The 14,125-nt window shown below is 54.6% G+C and overlaps 1 protein-coding gene across 6 annotated transcripts in view; it reads right to left on the bottom strand.

Annotated features, from left to right (window-relative positions):
* jagn1a (jagunal homolog 1a) overlaps positions 1-5,372 on the bottom strand; it is a 30,034-nt gene extending 24,662 nt beyond the window's left edge. For 2 of the 6 annotated variants that reach the window (XR_015080854.1, XM_086006981.1), the window contains exon 1: positions 4,644-4,936. The gene's annotated coding sequence lies outside the window, so the exon portion shown is untranslated. Of the gene's footprint in view, positions 1-4,643; positions 4,938-5,011; positions 5,199-5,302 lie in introns of those variants that run through there. The other 4 variants (XM_086006986.1, XM_086006985.1, XM_086006984.1 and 1 more) reach the window with 4 other exon arrangements.
* Positions 5,373-14,125: the final 8,753 nt, after the last annotated feature.

Genomic DNA, 14,125 nt, shown 5'->3' on the forward strand with positions numbered 1-14,125 from the left:
CCTCCCCTCTCTCCTGGTCCAGCTCTCTCTCCCCCCCCCCCCCTCTCCTGGTCCAGCTCTCTCTCCCCCCCCCCCCCCTCTCCTGGTCCAGCTCTCTCTCCCCCCCCCCCCTCTCCTGGTCCAGCTCTCTCTCCCCCCCCCCCCTCTCCTGGTCCAGCTCTCTCTCCCCCCCCCCCCCCCTCTCCTGGTCCAGCTCTCTCTCCCCCCCCCCCCCCTCTCCTGGTCCAGCTCTCTCTCCCCCCCCCCCCCCTCTCCTGGTCCAGCTCTCTCTCCCCCCCCCCCCCCTCTCCTGGTCCAGCTCTCTCTCCCCCCCCCCCCCTCTCCTGGTCCAGCTCTCTCTCCCCCCCCCCCCCCCTCTCCTGGTCCAGCTCTCTCTCCCCCCCCCCCCCCCTCTCCTGGTCCAGCTCTCTCTCCCCCCCCCCCCTCTCCTGGTCCAGCTCTCTCTCCTCCCCCCCCCCCCCTCTCCTGGTCCAGCTCTCTCTCCCCCCCTCTCCTGGTCAGCTCTCTCCCCCCCCCCCTCTCCTGGTCCAGCTCTCTCTCCCCCTTCCCCCCTCCCCTCTCCTGGTCCAGCTCTCTCTCCCCTCCCCCTCCCCCCCCCCCTCTCCTGGTCCAGCTCTCTCTCCCCCTCCCCCCCCCCTCTCCTGGTCCAGCTCTCTCTCCCCCCTCCCCCCTCGCCTCTCTCTCTGGTCCAGCTCTCTCTCCCCCCCCCTCTCCTGGTCCAGCCTCTCTCTGCCTCCCCCCCCCCCCTCTCCTGTCCAGCTCTCTCCTCTCCAGCTCCTCTCTCCTCCCCCTCCCTCTCTCTCTCCTGGTCCAGCTCTCTCTCCCCCCCCCCTCCCTCTCTCTCCCCCCCCCCCTCTCCTGGTCCAGCTCTCTCTCCCCCCCCCTCCCTCCTCCCCCCCTCTCCTGGTCCAGCTCTCTCTCCCCCCCCCCCCTCTCCTGGTCCAGCTCTCTCTCCCCCCCCCCCCTCTCCTGGTCCAGCTCTCTCTCCCCCCCCCCCCCCTCTCCTGGTCCAGCTCTCTCTCCCCCCCCCCTCTCCTGGTCCAGCTCTCTCTCTCCCCCCCCCCCCCCCCTCTCCTGGTCCAGCTCTCTCTCCCCCCCCCCCCCCTCTCCTGGTCCAGCTCTCTCTCCCCCCCCCCCCCTCCTGGTCCAGCTCTCTCTCCCCTCCCCCCCCCCCTCTCTCCTGGTCCAGCTCTCTCTCCCCCCCCCCTCTCCTGGTCAGCTCTCTCTCCCCCCCCTCTCCTGGTCCAGCTCTCTCTCCCCCCCCCCCCCCTCTCTCCTGGTCCAGCTCTCTCTCCCCCCTCCCCTCTCTCCTGGTCCAGCTCTCTCTCCCCCTCCCCCCCCCTCTCTCCTGGTCCAGCTCTCTCTCTCCCCCCCCCCCCCTCTCCTGGTCCAGCTCTCTCTCCCCCCCCCCCCCCCTCTCCTGGTCCAGCTCTCTCTCCCCCCCCCCCCCCCCTCTCCTGGTCCAGCTCTCTCTCCCCCCCCCCCCCTCTCCTGGTCCAGCTCTCTCTCCCTCCCCCCCCCCCCCTCTCCTGGTCCAGCTCTCTCTCCCCCCCCCCCCCCCTCTCCTGGTCCAGCTCTCTCTCCCCCCCCCCCTCTCCTGGTCCAGCTCTCTCTCCCCCCCCCCCCCTCTCCTGGTCCAGCTCTCTCTCCCCCCCCTGTCCAGCTCTGCCTCTCTCTCCCCCTCCCCTCTCTCCTGGTCCAGCTCTCTCTCCCCCCTCCCCCTCTCCTGGTCCAGCTCTCTCTCCCCTCCCCCTCCCTCTCCCCTCCCCCTCCCTCTCCTGGTCCAGCTCTCTCTCCCCTCCCCCCTCCCCTCTCTCCTGGTCCAGCTCTCTCTCCCCCCTCCCCTCTCTCCTGGTCCAGCTCTCTCTCCCCCCCCCTCCCCTCTCTCCTGGTCCAGCTCTCTCTCTCCCCCCCCCCCCCCTCTCCTGGTCCAGCTCTCTCTCTCCCCCCCCCCCCCTGGTCCAGCTCTCTCTCCCCCCCCCCCTCTCCTGGTCCAGCTCTCTCTCCCCCCCCCCTTCCCTCTCTCCCCTCCCCCCTCCCCTCTCCTGGTCCAGCTCTCTCTCCCCCTCCCCCCTCCCTCTCTCCTGGTCCAGCTCTCTCTCCCCCCTCCCCTCTCTCCTGGTCCAGCTCTCTCTCCCCCCCTCCCCTCTCTCCTGGTCCAGCTCTCTCTCCCCCTCCCCCCTCCCCTCTCTCCTGGTCCAGCTCTCTCTCCCCCCCCCCCCCTCTCCTGGTCCAGCTCTCTCTCCCCCCCCCCCTCTCCTGGTCCAGCTCTCTCTCCCCCCCCCCCCCCCTGGTCCAGCTCTCTCTCTCCCCCCCCCCCCCCCCCTGGTCCAGCTCTCTCTCCCCCCCCCCCTCTCCTGGTCCAGCTCTCTCTCCCCCCCCCCCCCCTCTCCTGGTCCAGCTCTCTCTCCCCCCCCTCCCCCCTCCCCTCTCTCCTGGTCCAGCTCTCTCTCCCCCCCCCCTCTCCTGGTCCAGCTCTCTCTCCCCCTCCCCTCTCCTGGTCCAGCTCTCTCTCCCCTCCCCCCTCCCCCTCTCTCCTGGTCCAGCTCTCTCTCTCCCCCCCCCCTCTCCTGGTCCAGCTCTCTCTCCCCCCCCCCTCTCCTGGTCCAGCTCTCTCTCCCCCCCCCCCCCCTGGTCCAGCTCTCTCTCCCCCCCCCCCCTGGTCCAGCTCTCTCTCCCCCCCCCCCCCTCTCCTGGTCCAGCTCTCTCTCCCCCCCCCCCCCCCTCTCCTGGTCCAGCTCTCTCTCCCCCCCCCCCCCCCTCTCCTGGTCCAGCTCTCTCTCCCCCCCCCCCCCCCTCTCCTGGTCCAGCTCTCTCTCCCCCCCCCCCCCCCCTCCCTGGTCCAGCTCTCTCTCCCCCCCCCCCCTCTCCTGGTCCAGCTCTCTCTCCCCCCCCCCCTCTCCTGGTCCAGCTCTCTCTCCCCCCCCCCCCTCTCCTGGTCCAGCTCTCTCTCCCCCCCCCTCTCCTGGTCCAGCTCTCTCTCCCCCCCCCTCCTCTCCTGGTCCAGCTCTCTCTCCCCCCCCCCCCCCTCTCCTGGTCCAGCTCTCTCTCCCCCCCCCCCCCTCTCCTGGTCCAGCTCTCTCTCCCCCCCCCCCTCTCCTGGTCCAGCTCTCTCTCCCCCCCTCTCCTGGTCCAGCTCTCTCTCTCTCCCCCCCCCCCTCTCCTGGTCCAGCTCTCTCTCTCTCCCCCCCCCCCCCCCTCTCCTGGTCCAGCTCTCTCTCTCTCCCCCCCCTCTCCTGGTCCAGCTCTCTCTCCCCCCCCCCCTCTCCTGGTCCAGCTCTCTCTCCCCCCCCCCCTCTCCTGGTCCAGCTCTCTCCTGGTCCAGCTCTCTCTCCCCCTCCCCTCTCTCCTGGTCCAGCTCTCTCTCCCCCTCCCCCTCCCCCTCCCCCCTCCCCTCTCTCCTGGTCCAGCTCTCTCTCCCCCTCCCCCCTCCCCTCTCTCCTGGTCCAGCTCTCTCTCCCCCTCCCCTCTCTCCTGGTCCAGCTCTCTCTCCCCCTCCCCCCTCCCCTCTCTCCTGGTCCAGCTCTCTCTCTCCCCCCCCCCCTCTCCTGGTCCAGCTCTCTCTCTCTCCCCCCCCCCCCTCCTGGTCCAGCTCTCTCTCTCCCCCCCCCCCCCTCCCTCCTGGTCCAGCTCTCTCTCCCCCTCCCCTCTCTCCTGGTCCAGCTCTCTCTCCCCCCTCCCCTCTCTCCTGGTCCAGCTCTCTCTCCCCCCTCCCCCCTCCCCTCTCTCCTGGTCCAGCTCTCTCTCTCCCCCCCCCCTCTCCTGGTCCAGCTCTCTCTCTCCCCCCCCCCCCCTCCTGGTCCAGCTCTCTCTCTCCCCCCCCCTCCCTCCTGGTCCAGCTCTCTCTCCCCCCTCCCCTCTCTCCTGGTCCAGCTCTCTCTCCCCCCTCCCCTCCCCTCTCTCCCCCCTCCCCTCTCTCCCCCCTCCCCTCTCTCCTGGTCCAGCTCTCTCTCCCCCTCCCCCCCCCCTCCCCTCTCTCCTGGTCCAGCTCTCTCTCCCCCTCCCCCCCTCCCCTCCCCTCTCTCCTGGTCCAGCTCTCTCTCCCCCTCCCCCCTCCCCTCTCTCCTGGTCCAGCTCTCTCTCCCCCTCCCCCCTCCCCTCTCTCCTGGTCCAGCTCTCTCTCACCCTCCCCCCTCCCCTCTCTCCTGGTCCAGCTCTCTCTCTCCTGGTCCAGCTCTCCTGGTCCAGCTCTCTCCCCCCCCCTCTCTCCTGGTCCAGCTCTCTCTCCCCCCTCCTCCTCTCTCTCCCCCCTCCTCCTCTCTCTCCCCCCTCCTCCTCTCTCTCCCCCCCTCCTCCTCTCTCCTGGTCCAGTTCTCTCTCCCCACCCCCTCTCCTGGTCCAGCGCTCTCTCTCTCTCTCTTCCCCCCTCCCGGTTCCACTCCCCACCACCGATCTCTCTCCCCACCCTGTTCTTTCTTCCTCCTACACCGATGTCTTCCCCCTCCCCGAGCGGCTCTTGTCCCGGTACTGAGGCCTATCCACCGCAGCCTCGAGAACCGGCTGCCGCTACCGAGTGACGGCCCAGCAGACAGCGGCATCGCGCGCAATCCTAATCCGCCCGAATGTAGCAGCAAAATGGAAGCTGGCAAAAAAAAAAAAACAGGCCTCAGCTGTTCGCAACCACCGTCAAGCAGGTGATGTACCGGGGCGGCAGCCGATGATGAGCTGAGCACCGGACCGCTGCTTTCGATGATGTTTATCAGGAGGAGGTTCGCCCACCTGCAGCCGCCTCCTCCCTCTCCCGCCCGTCCAGAGCCGCAGAGCTGACTCAGCGCGAGCGGCCGCTGCCCGCCATGCACCGCGCGATGAGCACACCAGGTGGGCGGAGGGCCCGCCCGAGCTCTGGGACGTTGCTGCACTGCTCAGCCCTGAGGCCCACCCCGCCCGAGCTCTGGGACGTTGGTGCACCGCTTCACAGCTCAGCCCTGAGGCCCACCCCCGCCCGAGCTCTGGGACGTTGCTGCACCGCTTCACAGCTCAACCCCGAGGCCGCCGCTCATCTGATCTGCACCGTTCCAATTTTAGTGCATGCGTTTTTCTCCTGCCCTCCCGCTGCATTCATATTCAGCTTTGCTGTTTCGAAGCACTGACCAGCTCCACCTGCCCTTGCATTTATACTGCAGAGCGCTCCCCGTTACTGAAATGTAAATCGGACAGCCTCAGCCTTCTCCGGCGGCCGCTCCGTGTGCAGTTAAACACGGAGTCAGGAGGTTGCTGTCCGAGTTGCCCTGCTCCTCCAGAAGCTTCGTTATAACTCCCCTGTTCTTCTTCAGAATAATGCGATAGAATCTTTTACGTCCACCTGAGAGGAGCAGATGGGGCCTCGGTTTAATGTTTCATGACACCGCCGATAATGCAGCACTCCCTCGGTACTGCACTGGAGTGTCAGCCTAGATTTTTGCACTCAAATCCTGGAGTGGGACTTGAAGCCGCAACCTTTTGACTCAGAGATGAGGCTGCTATCAACTGCCACTGGCTGACATAAATAACTGAGAAAATGATGGAACTGATTATCAGGAATAATCACAGAATTTTACAATACAGAAGGTGACTATTCTCCTATCGTCTCTGTGCTGGCTCTTTGTTAGAGTAATCTAAAACTAAACCCCTTCCTCTCATAGCCCTGTATATTTCTTTGCTTCAATTTTCCCTTAAAAGAATCAATGGTCTCTGCCTCACTCCTTGTGGATAAGCATTCCATGCTCTAAAAGCCCAGAATATACACATTTTTTCTATTCACTCTCCTCACTCTTGTGACAAAACTTTTAGTAAGTTTATAAACCTCGATTAAATCTCCTCTTAGCCTTTTCTGCTGCAGTGGAAATAGTCCCAATATTTCAAATATCTCCTCATAACTATAGTTTCCCGTCTCTGGCATCAACCTGGTAAATCCATGCAGTACACTATGGCCACAAAATATGGCTTCTTAGCGCCCGTTGTTTGGGCGCTACGAGTACCATTTAGGTTCCAAGATGGCGTCCACGGCATGCGCACAGACTTCTGGTGTGGGCCGTGCCGGATGCCATCTTAGGTAGGGTGTTAGCGCGAGCGGAGGGAGCATACGCCAGAAGTATGCAGATCGTGACATCAATCAGCGTGCAACACTGATTTGATGCCAACGGTGTCATTTTGGAGCTCAACGTTCCAGCCAACGTCCTCTTTTAAGCTCGCACAGCTGAACACACGTTCAGCAGCAGGAGGGACTCCCCTCAACACCACCAGTGCTTTTTCAAGGGATCATCACCTACTTACAGGTTAGTTGCCGGTTGATTTCTACTGGCTGTTGCTGCATTTATGGAAGTGTTTGGTGGTTTTTAGAGTTCTTTAAAGTTGCTAAAGTCTACAGGGAGTGGTGTGGCAGGTGCTGAAGGACTTTGTCCTGACTTCAAGGATTCTGCAGAGACTACTTGTTCTCAGATATGTGTGCAGTAGTATGCATTCCACCTGGCTTACAGAATGACAAGTTGAATGAGCAGAGGTGACACAGAGCAGGACAAACTGCTGGAAGAGGAAGCAGGAGGAGGGGGAGAAGGGCTCACAGCAGGAAGCCCTATCCACCCAGGGTGTTCAGGGAGCAATACTCCTACCTGAAACTCAGCGAGGAACAGTGTGTCAGATGTCTGTGCTTCATTAAGGATGTCCTCACCGAAATATGCCACCTGCTGCAGCCACAACTGCAACCTCAGAGCAGGGCAAGAACCGCATTGCCAGTGCCTGTGAAGGTGACAGTAGCCATGAACTTTCGCGCGTCGGGCCCGTTCCAGGCTGGAGGAGGAGATATTTGCAACATCTCCCAATTTGCCATCCACTGTTGCAGAAGAGAGGTAACTGGGGCTCTGTATTCCAAGAGAGCTGAATACATTTCATTCTCACTGGCCAGAGAGCAGCAGGCAAAGCGAGCACACGGCTTCGTGAGGATTGCAGGCTTCCCCATGGTGCAGGGTGCCATTAACTGCACACATGTCGCTTTGCAGGCGCTGAATGTAAACTCTGAGATGTATCGCAGCCAAAAGGGATTCCACTCCCTCAACGTCCAGCTGGTGTGCGACCACACTCAGCGAACCATACCAGGAATGCCTGGTATCCTGGCAGCAGTCATGATGCCTTTATTCTGTGGCAGTCCCCTGTGCCATCTGCATTTGAGCCACCACAACAAACCAGAGAGCGACAAGGGCTATCCGTCAATGGCTCATGACTCCGGCGCGCAATCCGTGCACACACGGGCAGCATTCATATGACGAAGGCAATGCTGCCACACAAAATATCATCGAGCAGACTATTGGCATGCTGAAGCAACACTTCCGCTGCCTGGACCTCTCTGGAGAAGCCCTGCAGTACTCGGCAGAGCGGGTGTCAAGTGCTCTGCTGCATGCTGCATAACCTCGCCATCATGAGGGCACAGCCCTTGCCACCAGCTATATGACCACCAGCTGAGGAGCAGGAGGAGGAAGAAGAAAAAGAAAGAAAGACTTGCATTTATATAGCGCCTTTCACAACCACCAGACGTCTCAAAGCGCTTTACAGTCAATGAAGTACTTTTTGAAGTGCAGTCACTGTTGTAGTGTAGGAAACACGGCAGCCAATTTGCGCACAAACAGCAATGTGATAATGACCAGATAATCTGTTTTTGTTATGTTGGTTGAGGGATAAATATTGGCTAGGACACCAGGGATAACTCCCCTACTCTTCTTCGAAATAGTGCCAAGGGATCTTTTACGTCCACCTGAGAGAGCAGACGGGGCCTCGGTTTAACGTCTCATCAGAAAGACGGCTCCTCCGACAGTGCAGCACTCCCTCAGCACTGCACTGGAGTGTTAGCCTAGCTTATGTGCTCAAGTCCCTGGAGTGGGACTTGAACCCAAAACCTTCTGACTCAGAGGCGAGTGTGCTACCCACTGAGCCACAGCTGAAGGGAGAAGGCAATCCAGACAGCCCCTTTCTGGCCGGGCTGTCTGTGACCGACTCATCTGACTGTGATACCAGTAAACGAAACCCCAATTCCACATTCACCAACAGTCCCACATCATTAAATAAATTTAAAACAAATAGACAGTTTCCAAGAAGTAAAGGGAATTAGGGGTTACGGGGAGCGGGCAGGAAATTGGACATGAGTCTAGGTTCGGAACGGTCATAGCCCTGTGGGTAGCGGAGTGGGCCCAGGGGCCGTGTAGCCTGGTTCTGCTCCTACTTCTTGTGTTCTAATTCTGTGTTAGATTTCAGGATATGGTTCTATTCCTGTTCCTGGCTGGGGTGGAGATCGCCTTTTACAGAAGGTAAGTACTGTGAAATATAGGGACAGAGTGATCTCCTGAATGAGTTTCGATCGCCTAGATGGGTCGGAGAGGAATTTCCCAGATTTTTTCTCCCAAATTAGCCATTGGGTTTTTATCTGGTTTTTTGCCTCTCCCAGGAGATCACATGGGTTCGGGTGGGATGTAGAGTGATAGTAGACTTGAGGTTAGGATCAGATCAGCCATGATCTTATTGAATGGTGGAGCAGGCTCGAGGGGCCGATTGGCCTACTCCTGCTCCTATTTCTTATGTACCTTACCTTCCCTCTGTTACTGACCATCACAGCATCCGCTTAGCCACAATGCAAAAATAAAAACCAAGACAAAATAAACAGTCCAAAGCATTTTTTCAAGAGAAAAGAGACCCAGCCTGTTCATCCTTTCCTGATGTATACCCTCGCATTTCTGGTATCATCCTTGTAAAACTTCTCTGCACCCTCTCCAGTCTCTCTATATCCTTTTTATAATATGGCGACCAGAACTGCACGCAGTACTCTAAGCGTGGTCTAACCAAGGTTCGATACAGGTTTAGCATAACTTCCCTACTTTTCAATTCTATCCCTCCAGAAATAAACCCTAGTGCTTGGTTTGCATTTTTAATGGCCTTGCTAACTTGTGGTGCAACTTTTAGTGATTTGTGTATTTGTACTCCGAGATCCCTTTGTTCCTCTACCCCACCTAGACTTGCACCCTCCAAGTGGTGACCTCCCTATTCTTCCTACCAAAATGTAATACCTCACATTTGTCTGTGTTGAACTTCATTTGCCAATTATTTGCCCATTCTGCAAGTTTATTAATGTCCTCCTGTAATTTGTTGCAGTCCTCCTCAGTATTGACTATCCCCCCCAATTTGGTATAATTCGCAAATTTAGAAATTGTGTTTTTGATTCCAAAGTCTAAATCGTTAATGTAAATTGTGAGCAGCAGTGGTCCCAGCACTGATCCTTGTGGAACACCACTACTCACCTTCTGCCACTGTGAATAGCTACCCTTTACTCCCACTCTCTGCTTCTGTCTTGAAGCCAGCTAGCTATCCATTCTGCTACTTGTCCCCTGGCTCCGCATTCTCTGACCTTATTCCTTAGTCTATTATGGGGTACCTTATCAAAGGCCTTTTGAAAATCTAGATAAATTATACTGCATTACCATTGTCTACTCTCTCTGTTACCTCTTCAAAAAATTCAATGAGGTTGGTCAAGCAAGATTTTCCCTTTTGAAATCCATGCTGACTATTCATGATTATACTTTTTGTTTCTAGATGTTCTTCTATTCTCTCCTTTAGTAGGGATTCCATTATTTTTCCTACCACCGATGTTAAGCTGATTGGTCTATAATTCCCTGGACATGTTCTATCCCCCTTCTTAAATAATAGGTATTATTACATTAGCTATTCGCCAGTCCTCTGGCACTGCACCTTTTCCTAACGAATTATTAAATATGTGTAGTCATGCCTCTGCTATCTCTTCCCTAGATTCTTTCAAAGCGCGTGGATGCAATCCATCCGGACAAGGGGTTTTATCCTCTTTGAATTTGATTAGTTTATTTAATATATATCCCCTTTTTTATTTTAAATGAACTTATCTCATTACTCATCTCATCATCCAGTGTTATCATCCAGTGTTATGTCCACCTGTTCTATCTCCCTGGTAAATACTGAAGCAAAGTAACATAGAAACATAGAAGATAGGAGCAGGAGTAGGCCATTCGGCCCCTCGAGCCTGCTCCGCCATTCAATGAGATCATGGCTGATCATCCAAATTCAGTACCCTGTCCCTGCCTTCTCCCCATACCCCTTGATCCCTTTAGCCTTAAGAAATATATCCAACTCTTTCTTGAATATATTTAATGAACTGGCCTCCACCGCCCTCTGTGGCAGAGAATTCCACAGGTTCACCACTCTCTGGGTGAAGAAATTCCTCCTCATTTCAGTCCTAAATGGCTTACCCCTTATCCTTAGACTATGACCCCTGGTTCTGGACTCCCCGGCCATCAGGAACATCCTTCCTGCATCTAGTCTGTCCAGGCCTGACAGAATTTTATAGGTTTCGATGAGATCCCCTCTCAATCTTCTAAACTCCAGTGATTATAAGCCCAATCGACACAATCTCTCCTCATATGTCATTCCTGCCATCCCAGGTATCAGCCTGGTGAATCTTCGCTGCACTCCCTCCATGGCAAGAACGTCCTTCCTCAGGTAAGGCGACCAAAACTGCACACAATACTCAAGGTGTGGTATCACCAAGGCCCTGTACAACTGTAGCAAGACATCCTTGTTCCTGTACTCGAACCCTCTTGCTACGAAGGCCAACATACCATTTGCCTTCTTAACCGCCTGCTGCACCTGCATGCTTACCTTCAGCGACTGGTGCACAAGAACACCCAGGTCTCTTTGCACTTCCCCTTCTCCCAATCTATTGCCATTCAAATAATAATCTGCCTTCCTGTTTTTGCCACCAAAGTGGATAACCTCACATTTATCCACATTATAGTGCATTTGCCATGTTTCTGCCCAATCACCCAATCTGTCCAAATCGTACTGGAGTTTCACGACATCCTCACAGCTTACCCTCCCACCCAGCTTTGTGTCGTCTGCAAATTTGGAGATATTACATCCAATTCCCTCGTCCAGATCATTAATATATATTGTGAACAGCTGGGGTCCTAGGACCAATCCTTGCGGTACCCCACTAGTCACTGCCTGCCACTCGGAAAAAGACCCGTTTATTCCAACTCTTTGCTTTCTGTCCGCCAACCAGTTCTCTATCCAAGTCAATACCTTGCCCCCAATCCCATGTGCCTTAATTTTGCACGCTAATCTCTTATGTGGGACCTTATCGAAAGCCTTCTGAAAGTCCAAATACACCACATCCACTGGTTCTCCCTTATCTATTTTACCAGTTACATCCTCAAAAAATTCCAGTAGATTAGTTAAGCATGATTTACCTTTTGTAAATCCATGTTGACTTTGTCCGATCCTGTCACTGCTTTCCAAGTGCTCTGCTATTACATCTTTTATAATGGACTCTAGCATTTTCCCCACTACCGATGTCAGGCTTACCGGTCTATAATTCCCTGCTTTTTCTCCACCACCTTTTTTGAATAGTGGGGTAACATTAGCTACCCTCCAATCCATGGGTACTGTTCCAGAGTCTATCGAGTTCTGGAAGATGACCAGCAATGCATCCCTATCGTTGCCTGTTGTATTGTCATGTCCATCCCTTAATGGGCCTATTCCCATCCCAACCTTCCTTTTTTTATTGATGTGCCTGTAAAATATTTTACTATTTTGTTTTATGTTCCTTGATAATTTAATTTCATAGTTCCTCTTTGCCTTCCTAATTGTTTTTTTGACTTCTCTCCTAATCCCTTCGTATTCTCTCTTATCATGCACTCCTCTGCTGCCTATGTACTTAATGTATGCAGCTTTCCTTACCCTCAATTGTTTCCTTACTCTCAATTGTTTCCTTATGTCTTTATTCATCCATGAAGTCTCATTAGTGTATAGTTTGTTCTTTCCTATTAGCGGAATATATTTTTCCTGCACTCTGTTGAACACCGTTTTAAATGTTTCCCATTGTTGTTTGCCAATATTGTTGCCCATTTTATCTTCCCAAGTTCTATTCTCAGCCCCTCAAAATCAGCTTTTCTCCAATCTATTAACTTGTTTTTTATCATTCTTATGTTCTTCTCTATTGTCATCTTAAAGCTTATTATATTATGGGCACTATTGCCTATATGTTATCCTACTTTTACTTCTCTTATCTGCTCTGGCTCATTCCCCCATAACGAGATCCAATAGCGAATCCTCCCTTGTTGGGCTTTTTACATATTGGGTTAGAAAGGAGTCCTGTAGACATTGTAGGAACTCCATTCTCTTATCCCCATTACCTGCCTCTTCTGTCCAATTAATATCGGGGTAGTTGAAATTCCCCATGCTTATTATGCTATGTTTTTTACTCATTTCTCTAATTTGTCTGTATAGTTCTTCCTCCACCTCCCTTCCACTATTAGGTGGTCTGTAGACTACGCCTATTAGTGTGATTGATCCTTTATTATCTTTTATCTCTATCCATATTGCATACAAGCGTCAACGAATCATCCTTGTACATTCCCTTAGTGCCTGTCTTCCGCGTGCCTTTGCCTGTCCTAGTGCTCCTACACAGTGCTATTGTGAATACCCATCAGCCTTTTTCTGTAGCCCACCCATCAAAGTGCTCTTCTGAGTCCTCGTGTGTGACCTCGCCCTCTGGCAAGCTGCCACCTATGCTACCCTTTTAAAAAATTTGTTCATGGGATGTGGGCATCGCTGACAAGACCAGCATTTATTGCCCATCCCTAATTGCCCTTGAGAAGGTGGTGGTGAGCCGCCTTCTTGAACCGCTGCAGTCTGTGCAGTGAAGGTACTTCCACAGTGCCGTTGGTGAGGGAGTTCCAGGATTTTGACCCAGTGACGATGAAGGATCGGCGATATACTTCCAATTATGGTGCGTCACTTGGAGGGGAACTTCCCTTGTTTTTCTAGGTGGTAGAGGCCGTGGGTTTGGGAGGTGCTGCTGAAGAAGTCTTGGCGAGTTGCTGCAGTGCATCTTGTAGCTGGTACACACTGCAGACACGGTGCCCCGGTTGGTAGAGGAAGTGAATGTTTATGGTGGTGGATGTGGTGCCAATCAAAAGGACTGCTTTGTCCTGAATGGTGTCAAGCTTCTTGAGTGTTGTTGGAGCTGCACTCATCCAGGTAAGTGGAAAGTATTCCAGCACACTCCTGACTTGTGCCTTGTAGATGGTGGAAAGGCTTTGGGGAGTCAGGAGGTGAGACACTCACCACAGAATACCCAGCTTCTGACCTGCTCTTGTAGCCATAGTATTTATGTGGCTGGTCCAATTAAGTTTCTGGTCAATGGTGACACCCAGGATGTTAATGGTGGGGGATTTGGCGATGGTTAAGTGAGTTGAATGTCAAGGGGCGGTGGTTAGACTCTCTCTTGTTGGAGATAGTTATTGCCTAGCACTTGTGTGGCGCGAATGTTACTTGCCACTTAATCAGCCCAAGCCTGAATGTTGTCCAGGTCTTGCTGCATGTGGGCACGAACTGCTTCATTATCTGAGGAGTTACGAATGGCGCTGAACACTGTGCAATCATCAGCGAACATCCTCACTTCTGACCTTATGATGGAAGGAAGGTCATTGATGAAGCAGATGAAGATGGTTGGGCCTAGGACACTGCCCTGAGGAACTCCTGCACTGAGTCCTGGGGCTGAGATGATTGGCCTCCAACAACCACCACCATCTTCCTTTGTGCTAGGTATGACTCCAGCCACTGGAGAGTTTTCCCCCTAATTTCCATTGACTTCCCTGCCCTGGCTGTAGGTCACTCGTGCCCGGTGTCACACCACCTGCAGATCCCGCATCTAAGCTATCCTCTAAATTACGCTGAGTGTCAGTATCTGAGCTAGTGGCTGCGATTGTGAATGACAGTGTTGTGTCTTTGTCATCACTGCCTTCTTTCTCTTCTATCTGTTGCTGTTCCACCACTACCTGGCCAGGTTGCAGTTCTTGGGTATCTGAAAGGAGAAAGGCATAAGGGTAAGGTTGTGATGCAGGGAGGAGGAAAAGTGAGAGCTGCATGCTTACACCATCTGCAGCTTTTAAATCAAAAGACATTGTAGAATGATTGTAAGATCCCCGCGCCTGTTTGCGGGGCCTATCAAATTTAGCCTCCTATGACTTTAAAGCCCTCTCCAAAATGGGGTACCAAAAACTGCACACCGTGCTCTAACCCTGGCCTAACCAATGCTTTGTACAAACTTATAATTATTTATTACCTTTTTATTCTA

The sequence above is a fragment of the Somniosus microcephalus genome, chromosome 14 (assembly GCF_052327205.1).
Source record: "Somniosus microcephalus isolate GS21.2 chromosome 14, FLI_Smic_1.0, whole genome shotgun sequence".
Lineage (NCBI taxonomy): Eukaryota > Metazoa > Chordata > Chondrichthyes > Squaliformes > Somniosidae > Somniosus > Somniosus microcephalus.